The following is a 12,118-nucleotide window of genomic DNA, read 5'->3' on the forward strand; positions in this document are numbered from 1 at the left end:
GTAAAATGGGGGGGGGGGGGTGTAAAAATAAATTCCTTCTTAAGGAGTAGGGCCTGGATTTTGAGTTTGCTCAGTCGGTGTGCTGTTTCAGAGCTAGTATAGTACTTATAGTTTTATAAGCAGGTTTGAGATACTTGGATTGAATGCTTGTAGGTGATTTGGGTCGGCTTTCAGGTGTTGTCTTCTCACCCATGAGGCAGATCCTGTGGATAAGCTGAGATGTTCCAAGTTTCCTCTCCTCAGGCTGCTTGCAGTGCTGCCTGGGAGGATCCCCAGTAGAGGACATAGACTTCCACTTAGTCTTTTCACAAGGATGCAAATGAATGCCACCCATCCCAGGAAACCAGCTCTCCTGCACTTGAGGAGCAGAGGGAGTTAAGTTTTAAGGTGATTTCTTTTGGTTTCTGTCATTTTTTGGGTAACAACCCAATAGAAAGTGATGTACATTCCATTCAAATGGGCTCTATGTGATGTGATGTATACACTTGTGGGGGGAAGGATTAATATCTACATATTGTAGATATTAATCTACATATTGTAAAGATGACAGGTTATCAGTTTTCCTCCATCTTGTTTACAAGCTCAAGTTGTACTTTCTGCAAATCCAGCGTAGCTGCATCTGGTTTTTAAAGGTTAGCGCAACCTTTTGAATGATGGTAGAAGACATGGAGCTTGGTTTCCTTGTGGCCAGTTTGTGCTCTGCAAAAAAGCAGGGAGGCGTATCTGGAGCAGTCTAGCATCTCCCTGTATTTCCAGTTAGAGTTCCAGTGGCATACTGGAGGGGTCCTCTCACCCAGTTCTGCCTTGCCCCCTGCTTCTCCCCTGCTCTTATCGTCTCGGTAGTGCTGAGTCCTTGCACTTGATGGGTACTTAAGTTTCTCACTACCTAAGTCCTCTAAAAGTCCTCAAAGAGTTGAATGTGGCTTAGGCAGTGTGCAAACTGTATCTCAGTGATTTTTGACTAGGGGAAATAAATGGTCTTGAGCAACGGAGGAAAAGTGCGAGATGCTTCCCCCCCCGCCCTTCCTTTTCTTTTTTTGCTTTTCCCTAACAGGACTAATTCCTGGATGTTAAGATCTCTTTTAAGAGATCAGGTTTCCTGTTTAATACAAATGACATACTGTATTCTAGAATCACTGTCCAATTTTATCCATTCCTATGAAATCTCTTTGTTGGAGGCAGAAATTTCTGTAAACGGTTAATTTGCCATCATTCTCCTTAGTCAAGATCTGCTATAAATAGTATTTCCATGTTGAGTCTATAAAAGCCTTTGCCTTGTGTTTGCTATCTTCGTTCTTTGTAGTAGCTTTTTATTTTATTGCTCTGACCATTGAATAACTCTTTCAGCAGTGGAATACTGATGTTCCACAGAGAAAGGAAATATTGGTAAAAAGGGATCCTTGATAATTTCATACAACACAGAATTCTTTTTTTCCTAAGCTAGTCAAATAGGTAATAATTAAAATTGAACATGTCAATCGCCTATAAACCAAAAAAAACCTGCATTCCCTTAAAGCTTGTAGGCATTGCTTTTATTTGCAGTGCACATATCAGCAAACCTTCTAATGCAGGTTGGTAGGATCAGTAGTAAACTGGTTGTGGCATGTGGGATAACCACTAGTATATTTGGACTGACATGGAGAACTCTTAGGAGGCAGCACCGGGGATGCTCCCTGTGCCGTGTCTGTATCTGGTGTCTGAGGGAAATGGCAAAAGAACGTTAAAGCAACTCTGGAATTGTGGCTGGTTTTTACTTTTGTGTACACCTGCCTAGTCAAACCAGCAGAGCAGAAGCCATCTTTATGTTCAGTTTTGTCGCAGCTCAGCAAAAGCCCTGGATGAGTATAATTTTAAATAGAAATGGAAATATGCTTAAAACAAGAACATTTCAATTGTCAGGCTGCGATGATGGGGAAACTATATTTTATTTAAATCTTACGAATATCGATGCAGACACCTGAGTTAATGTAGAATTATGGCTGAGAATTTAAATGCAAGGAGGAAAAAAAAAAAAGTGAGGAAATTCAAAGTGGTGGTTACCAAAGCAACTACGATTCTTCCCCACTTGCACTCTAGTAGTACTGTATGCTTCTCAGTACCGCTAAGCTCTGATGTGTTAATATATACATGCAGTGTAGTTGAGTTACTGTGGGAACCAAAGTTGTGGGGTTTTTTAGATGCAAATCCTTTGTAGACTACCAGAGATGATGGAGGGTTTTGCTTTTGTTTCAATATTCACTTTTTTTGTAATGATCATAAACCAAGAGTCACTGAAGACAATGGAAAATGAGAAGAAGTAACCCTAACAGAGAGCAAAAGGCATGCAGGTCGTCTAGCTCAGCAGTCAGACAAAAGCACAGGGTAGGAAGAGAGGAGCAGGCTTTCGGATAGCAAAACATGATTATTTTCTTGCTCCTGGGAGTGGAAATAAGTTAAAAGATTAGATTAAAATCTGTAAATTAAAAATTGTGGTTATAGCAAATGGGAAATGCTTTAAAGATAAGAGACTCACTGGAAGAGTAACACACCCACACCCTTCCCACCAGCACCAGGCTTGCCAAAGCACGACACTGGGGGACAGAGGAGGAGTTGCCTGAGCTCTCCTGGTAGGCATAAGCACCACTCGTGACCAGTTTCTCTTCCTACATGGTGCAGTGAGAGATCCCTCTCCTGTTTTCAGCCTTACCTGACCTTCTAGATATTATCAATAACACCCATTAGCGTTTTAAAAATCTGTGAGGAGCTATGAAGCCTGTGGGTTACAGTGCTGTGTAGCTGAGAGAGAGATGGCATGACCCTATGGCACATTGTACTTTTGGGCGCTTGGGTCACCAAAGCACGTGCTTGAGCTGAGTAAATACAAGAGCAGAGGTGACATTCAGTGGAGCAGTTTATCATTAGTTTTTGTACAAAACCTAACAATTCCTGTTCTTTATGTCTTATAATCAGAGAGCCTCTGCTTTTTCAGTCTCCTTGTGTTTTCAAGACTTCCCCAGTCAACAATCAACCCAGAAGAGTCAATCACTGTCTGTATGTGAAGCCCTGCAAAGGAGATGTAATAAATAGCTGTGGGGAAAAGAATGCTATGGTGATAGGAAGAAAATCGGGAAGTTTGCAAGACGAGGTATTAGGTCTGTCTGCTTGTATCTTAAACCTTTCAGTGGCGATTGCATTCAAGCATTCCTGTTGTATTAGTCAGAAAATATGATTGAGGTTTATTCTAGCTTCGTGGGTTTTATGCCCGATACAGTGACTGATAAAGTTACAGTATTACAGATAAGGTGATACCTTATCTAGTGTAAAGCAGCTGTACAAGTTGGACTGTCAGAATTGTCTGAGCTTAGATTGGAACAGTGATTTGTGTCATGTAGCACCCTGCAGTTTGGGTCCAGACATTAAAGTTGGATTTTTCTATCCTGTCAATTCAAAGTTTGGGAACAGTCATGACAGAAAATAGGCAACTTAAACTTGCAGGCTGAGCCAGTGCTCTTCACACTTTTGCAACTCAAAACACTTTTGGTAGGCTAAGAAGTTGGATAGTCTTCATCTAGCGTGCAGTGCATCCATCATGAAGATACTAAGTTTCATTAACTGGGGAAATTATCCTTTCATCCTAACAATCCACAATTTATATACTCTGATTTGTCAGCTTCACCTGTAGAAATATAATTCTATAAAGAAGTAGCTGTTAGACACACAGCTGTGCAGCCAGCTTCAACCTTAGCTTTTTATCCAGATCTGTGGCTCCTCAACAGAAATCAGAAAAAGCAATATTGAAGTTGTGAATCCTAAGATCTAAGATGTCCATGATTCCTTTTAGTTATTACTGGAAATAGATATCTGATAAACACCGTTTGCTTATTTGACCGTGGTAAGTAGATTGCAACAGTCTGAGAAAGGTAACAAGCCTTGTCGCTCTGCTGGTGAGGTAGGAACTGGTTTGTTGTCACTATATAAGCGAATTTACTAAAGGATTCTTCATTCAAGTGACATAATCGCCTTAATGCTTCTAGAGTCAGCTTGGGATATCTTCTTCAGAGCTGCTCTTCATGCAAAGTAGATCACCCATTACTATCCACATTTAGAAAAATATTTGAATAACAGTTGTTTGCTGCCTTGTGACAGGTTTCCCTCCTCTTGATTTATTTTTGGGCACAGCCTCAATCTGTTTCTCCTTGAACAGTGCAATAGAATTAATTCCATAAATAACTTAGCACTTTAGTATAGCATATCTAGTAGACAGATTTTTTTTTTTTTCAGAGGAGGTATTCTAGTGTAGGTTGACAATGATATTTTTTTTGTGTGTGTGTGTGGCTTTTGTGTGAAGCCACCGTAATCTGATGTTAATTTAAATGTCAAATTAAGAATGCGTCTATGGGAGTCAAGGATTCTACCCCAGCTAATTATTCACTAGGGGGTCTACATTCTATGTTAATGAGGTAAAACATGCAAAAGACCAAATAGCTGAACATCAAAGCTGCTATAAGTGAACAAGCAAGAGATTTAAAAGTAAAAAAGCCCTGTACAGCATTTTCTCAACATATATAGATAAAAAGGGAGGTATTTAGATGGCTTAAAGCAATAATAAAATATGAATTCAAAGCCCTAAATGTCAGTGCAGTGAGGAAAGACTTCAGCTAGCCACAAATCAGGACTCTTATGTGCACAGCACAGTCATAAAACTGATGGAGCTATGCAAATGTGGAGGTGTAACGTAGTATTATCAGTTTCCAAAGAGGGATAGGTCAGTCTTCTGAACGGGTAGGAAATTTAGACAACCTTGATGTACGTTGGGGAAGCGCGCAACAAAACCGCTATTACTGTCCTCATTTTCATTTTAGTATTTGGGTTGGCAGGTTTTTGGATAACTACACTAAGGAGGACCATGCATCTTTCAGCTGCCTAAACTGGTAAGTTAAATGCTGTTGTCTGTGCAGGAGGTTGACCTTACTGTGGTCCTGTGCACATGTCTGCCACCTCGCAGTCACAGTGATCTGATGTGTTAGGTAAGGGGCAGCAGTTTCCCGGTGGTCTTGAGCAAAGTCTGCCAAAGTGGGAGCTTGGGGAGCTGTGCTGGCAACCTGCAGGTTTGAGTGAGATCCTTGCTGGTTGTTTTTTTTTTTTTTTTTACAATTCGAAAGCTATAAGTGGTTTGGAACTTGGCTAAGAGGGACAGTATCTAGCCTGTTTCTGATAGTGCTAGCAAAGAGGAGAGTACTTTTTGGACTGGTGAACAAGAGCAAGCAGTTATTGAGGTATTCTTGTGAAAGCCTCTCTAAAATCACTGGAACGGGTATGGGAGTGTTTATGTTCCTCTAGTGTTTTATTTGATCTGGAGCCCATTATAGAATTAAGTGTTTAGTGAGCACTGAGCAATTCTTGGTTTACTGCAATGATACTGATAAGATTGTGAAATTGGCTGTTGCAAAGGAGCATAGAAAAGGCCCCTTCAGAATGGCTGACAACTCCTATAAATCTAAAGAAATAATAAAAGTAGAAAATGCGTGTTGTGCCCGGAATACACAGACAATAACGATTCACCTGGGAAATACCTTCTGACTGATTCACTGATTGGGAAATAGCTGATGAGATCAGAGAATAGTCAGGAAACAGTGGTGTAGAAAAGGAGGAGTTTTCCTTCTCTGAACTTTCAAATATTTGCCCTTTAGGGCCAGTTAGTAGATTTCTCGTGAATCAGAAGTGGATGCTTTGTGTTTTTGTAAAAAAATGCAATAGATAAAGAACGTTTAGTTTTGTTATGAAAATTCTTTTCCCTGTTATATCCATCAGTCTTTATAGTAAAGTGTATTAACTTTGTTTATATATATATTAGTTCACATTATACACTGTAATCTAATGAGGTAGGAGAAGTCTACTGGAGACTCCAGTATTGCTCATGGTTGAGGAAAACAAATTAAAAGACAGCCTGGCCCTGGAAAAGAACTCCTTTGCTTCATGGAAGCTTACAGCTGGCTGTGAAGGATAAAGGATATGCCTGGACAACCAAGATAACACCAGCATCCTACCCCTTCTAACGCATCTTTGAAACCCTCCCAGTGTTGTCCAGCATCACAGACAAGTAACTATAGCAAGACTGACCTCAGGGACATCTGGATCAACAGAAAAGTAGCAAGAATGCTGCAGAAATATGGTTGCTTTGCAAAGTTTTACTATGATTACTAATCGGTAGTATGGGTGCTCGTGATTAGTCAAATTGTGTTGTACCTGACCATTTGAAGGATATGAGAACCCTGTGTAAATCTGCATGCAGGTTGCCCCAGTTTGGTGGGACATCTCATGCACATGACTAAACATTTACTCTTGTAATTCTGTACCTTATGTCCTGACCTCTCCTTGGTCGACAGGGCCCAGTTGTGAATGTTTGTGACAGTTTCCACTTATCTCACCCTATACTTTTTCTCACCTTGTCCTTTCTTCTTTCAGTGCTTGGTTTTCTCACATTCATTCTCTTTTCCCCTCCATTTCTTCTTCATTGCTACTTTAAAAAAAAAAAAAAAAAGTATTTTGCATTGCATTCTCCTTTCATAGTCTCCAGTGACTTTTAATCCTCCTTTTCCCATCAACTCCTTCTTAATCACTTCTTTCTTTGTTTTCTCGTACCTTTTAAAATATTCTTGGTCTTCATCCATCTTCCTGCCTTCTCTCTCCTTGTCAAGATGTTCAACTCTTCTCCATAGATGCAATATTCCTTGTCCCCTCTCCATGAACTCTTTATTTTGCCTTTCTTCCCTGAAGTTACAACATTCCAATATGCTTCCACATGCACCTAAGGGGGGGGGAATAATTCTGTTCTTAGTGCTGATTATGAACCCTCAGGCACCAGTCCTCTCCATCCTTCTCGTAGCAAGTGCTTTGACCGTGCACATAAAGTTGCACTGAGCAACCAGGATGGCTAATAATATTCCTGTGCACATTCTGATTCGAACGGTAAATCAGATATGTATTGAAGATTGCAGGGTTGAGAGGGATAATATTAGGCTCCTTTTTCCACCTCCTACCTTGAAATAACATCTAACCTTTCTGGCCTCCTCTGGTAATATGATCTTGAATAAATCAAAACAAAGGAAAGAGGGGTTAGAAGAGGGAGTGAGGTTGGATATGTATTACACAAAAGAATGAAAAAATCCTGTTGTTTGCTACTGAGACAATACTGGATCCATGATTAGTTTCAGTGGTTTTCTAGCTACGTGAGATGCTGGGAATGAGCCAGACCTTCAGATGTTCCACATGCATATAATATATTTTGCACTATTGTGACTTTGAGTTGTAGTTAACTACATACACATCCTCTCAATGATTTGTTTACCTTGCAATTCAGTGAGTGAGGAAGGAGAGGTAATGTGATTTTTTTTTTTTTTCCTTTTTATATGATTATGTTTTAGTCTATGTATTTGAATGGTCTAAGTCTGTGTCTGTTCATTTAGCATTATCTGTTGCAAGAATCTGAAAATCATGAAAGCCTTAAAGCTAGGCTGTTGAACCAAAATCTGTGATTTTTATTCTGAATTTTTAGGCACCAATACTTGTGTAATTAGTTGCCCCAGAATAGTGAGACCAGAAGCATAAACGGGTTCAAGTGGGTTTAGAAATACTAACAGAAGTTTACAGCAGATACTGACGCACTGATTCAAATGTAACCCTGGTTTCGGAGGTCTTGCTAAGTTGAAGGCTGCTTGAAGCTGGCAGGGGGTGTTGGTTTGCCTTATACTTGCACTGATCTGTATTCTGTGAACATCTCCTATTGGATTTTGCCCCTCAGACAATGCAGACTGTGAATTTTGATGAACTCTTCTTCAACCATTGCATGTGGCATGTCTGGTAATTAACACGTATTGACAAACCCATGTTTATAGGCTACAAGATGATGTAGGAGCTTTCCCTTCCATCTCTGTAGTTTTCTGAGTGTCTATGAGATTGGCTACAACCCATCACGGATCCTGGGATTTAGGAAGAAACATAGGGGTGACAGCACTGGATAATGTATGGTGAGACTGACTTTCAAGAAATAGGAACATTTATATGGTTGGTTTTCTAAAAATAGTCTTTCCTGTTCTGCGGTAGTGCGGATAGCATGAGCTAGAGGTTGCACAGGAGGTTCTCACGTGCCACAGCCGGCCCTTCAAGCTGACAGAAAACAGCATGTGCTTGTATTGATCACAATATCCTTTCCCTCCTTCACAGAGGGGAATTTTGTATTCAGAGCTTCTTTGAGGTGAGTTTCCTATAATTTTGGATGTAGCTACAGTTCTTTGAGATATTGACTAATATTTTTTTTTTTTTCCTCAACATTGGTTTCTCTGTAAGCATTGTGTTACCTGATCACACTTGTTTCCTTGCGCTTCTGAAGAAAGGTGAGGGTCCTCAGACTCTCTGGAGTGGTAGATCCCTTCTTATCGGCCCCAACATGCCAACTGCAGCTCTTCAGCCTGGCTTAGGAGCAAAGGAAGTGTGAGCTGGTCTGTAGGATGGGAGCCATCAGCATTGCTGCCCTGGGGTCCTTAACAATCCCGTTTGAGTCCCATTACAGAGCTCTTATGCACAGACTTCAGCTGAGTTGAGCACGCTGTCACCCCTAAGCGCATGTTTAAATTGCCAGGACTGTGTGCTCTGGTACTGACGTGGAGCGAGGGTAACATCTCCCACAGTATACCAGTCCAGGGATGTGATGCAGTCCCTGAGAGGATGTGTCACAGCCTCCGCTGTGATTAGTTGATGCTGTGAAGCATGAAATAGCATTTGCTTTATGTGCTACAGGTATCAGATAGTGTGCCCTTCTTATTGCTCTGTGGTATGATAAACAACTATATTTCATAAACTGGCATTTCCAAAGAGGTCCTGCTTGTTGAACGGAAGCCAATTAACATGAAGTTTAACCAGCAACGGCATATTAAATTCTAAAGCTAATTAATTCTTATGGTGAAAACCCAGCTTAAGAATGATTTGGTGTCTGGAGCATTAATATATTACATGCTTTAGTGTCATTTTTCTGCAGCCCTGCTTACGCTGGAGAATATAAAATTTTGACCTTTATTTAAAATGAGATTACTTAAAGGTGATCATTAGTTGAACACAGGCTAAGGGATATAGTTGGAAAACCATCTGTCCAGTTAGATGGGAAGAACTGAAGGTCTGTAACAGTTGGAAGGTGGACCCAAAAGCAAATAAGAAAAAGTAATGAAATCTGGTTTTTAGTTGGCTGATTTTAACAGAAGCATATTTTAATAGGCTAAGAAGAAATAGGAGATTGTCTCAAATTCTGGGAAACAAATTATTGCAATGAACTTGCTTTTCAAGACATAAAATCTTGGACTAAATCCTTAGCACTGACCGAACTTTCAAAAACTAATTTGTGGGATTCCATCACTATGGTTTAATGACACTCAGTACTTGGTTCCAAGCTTTTTGAAATATGTTATTTTGAATTGAAAACTACTTCCTTAGTTTTGCTTAGGTAATGAGTCCGTTAAGGGCATTTCATCAGCAACCAACCTTATCTTTTCCTAGAACAAGTAATTACCCATTGTCAAATACAGGTAACATACAACAACTCTAGTATCTAAGATACGCACTGTATATGCTTGGCTTTGGATGACTACTACGTTTCAGCATAGAAATCCCAGAACAATAAAATCTGATGATCTATTCACATAGAATAATCTATTTACATAGATTGCTTTGGGTTCAGATTTTGTCAGTTGCTTTCTCTGCTAATATTCTGTCAGCTTTACTCACATTTCTCCTAGAGTGAGTCAATTACACGTTACAGTGAATATCCACCACATAATTTACCTTTTAATATTAAAGTAATGTATAGTACAATAACTTCTTAGCTTATTAAATTTCTATAGCTTGAATCCTTCCAAGTTTTCCTCTTTGTATGGTATAAGGTTTGTTGAGATGATTACATTAATAATACATTACTATAAAAATTAAAGTGCATCACAGAGAACATGCTAATAGGTTTCATTGATTTAAACTTGTAAATGGGTGCTAGCAATCAGAAGCCAGGTGCAAATTTGACTTCAAATGAACTGATAGTGATAACAGTGCCAAAATCATTGGCAAGATTCATACCTCTGGTGTTGAGGGGGAAAAAAATTGTTAAGTATAGTGAAGTTACTTAGAATTAAGCTTGAAGAAAAATGTGAAGTGCATGCACTGGACTTTTGCAGAGATGTTTCTTTGCTGTTATTAATTTAAACCTCAGTTTAGTAGTTTCACACTTTGCTATTTAATTTCTCTTTGAATTTGGTTTCATAGTTTGAGTTTTAAAAATAATTGTGGGGTAAGGTTAGTTTTATCCTATGCAGATGGTGGAAGTAATTTTCTCAAGCATTAATTTAGATTTCAAGGCATCAGGAAAAACAGTGAATATTTAGCACTGCTTAAATTCAGTACTCTGCTGTTATGCATTGTTAGCCTTACCGCTTCTAGTTGCAGGCAATGGTACTGCTCTCTAAAAACAGGGTAGAAATGGTAATACACTTCATCTTCTCAAAGAAAACAGAACAATCAACAGAAAGCCTGGCTGTCATTGGTATGCAAGGATTTTGTTTTATTAACAAATAGGAATGTATTGTGCTTTGTCTGGAGTCATGTTCTTCTCTGGGTCTCTCTAAGTTTTGATTTACAGGTGCACTTTAAGGTGACTTCGCACTTGAAAGTGACTGTGAACTTTCTAATGTGCGTATGTGCTGCTGTTAAAATTTGGTTTTGGAAACGGTCTTGAAATAAATTAATGTTAAATCTTCATATGTAAATTGTATTGCTGCACATTAGATTTCTTTAAGATTTTGCTTCTGTCTGAAATGGAGCATATTAAATTTTGTGTATGAAGAGTAGAAGCTTGTGATCTGGAAATGAGAATATCATCAAGAGTTTTCTGGTCACTTCAGATACTATGATGCAGATACTTTGTAGTTGTTGTCTTTTCTTACAGAGCTTGCCTACAGCTTTAGTACCATATCAACAAGTTTAAGAAACCTACTCTTTGTTTATGGTAACCCTTGGTTTGGATTTTTTTTTTCATAGTTTTTTTTAAAAAATATTTTTATTTTGCTCCTGTCTCTGTCTAGCATAGCCCTTCAGAAAGCTTATCTGGAATCTCTGCAGGATGCAGGGGAATGTTGGTATCTTAAGTGTACAGACCTGAAAGATAGAAATGGAGGCTTGTGGAAAATCACAGAGGAAACTGGTATCAGATCTGAAAATTGAATCCAGATTTTAGCACATAACTGTAACAATATACATCATCTGGCTACTATCCATGTCCTTATTTCCTGCAAATTTAAATTTTAAGCAGGGTGCTTTGGAGATACTGGGCAAGATCAGACTATTGAGATTCTTGTGGCTTTTTGTAGAGAACTTTAAGTCTATAATATACCACTTTTCCTTTTTACAAGGGGTAGTTTGAATCTGTATGAAGGTCTACGCTGTGAACTTGCCAAGTAGCTGAACCAGATGTGCCTTGCTACGTAGAGATAAAGCAAGAACCTCTTTGAAGAAAAAGAGAGGAGGGGAGGGAAATGAAAATAGAGAAGAGAATCCAGCAAAAGCAAATATGGGAATGGGCACATTAAATATGTCTTGAAATATGGCGGTTCATGAATTACTTGTTTGTTTTTTAGCTAGGGCATGGAAAAGGACAGGAAAAAAAGACAGGCCTCACATATGGGACTGAGTCAGCGCAGGACTTTATTGTTTATTTTGTGTATCAGGGTATGGATACTCCCAGGGTTGAATCCATGTGTGCTGCTGTTTAGGTCGTGCATGAACAGCGCAGAATTACCAGGCCCTGTCCCTCCCTGGTGGGAGAGGGCTGCTGCTCAGCCATCCACCCCTCCTTCACACCTGATACACGCTCCTGCAGATTGCCAGCACAAACATAAGCTTAAAAACTGTAAGAATAGCCGGTGCCTGGTTTTCTGCTGCCAGAGGATTGTTTGTCTCTGTGTTATTTTTATGTCACTTGGGTTCTACCATTTCAAAATCTTTTTTATTTTTTTCTGTGGGTGTGTGCTCTGGAAACGTCCAGTAGACATCTAGCACAGTGTGTATTGTGAGCGTAGCGATCTTTTATAGATTTAACTGCCCTGTA

Source organism: Charadrius vociferus, unplaced genomic scaffold (assembly GCF_000708025.1).
Source record: "Charadrius vociferus isolate BGI_N301 unplaced genomic scaffold, ASM70802v2 scaffold90, whole genome shotgun sequence".
Classification (NCBI taxonomy): domain Eukaryota; kingdom Metazoa; phylum Chordata; class Aves; order Charadriiformes; family Charadriidae; genus Charadrius; species Charadrius vociferus.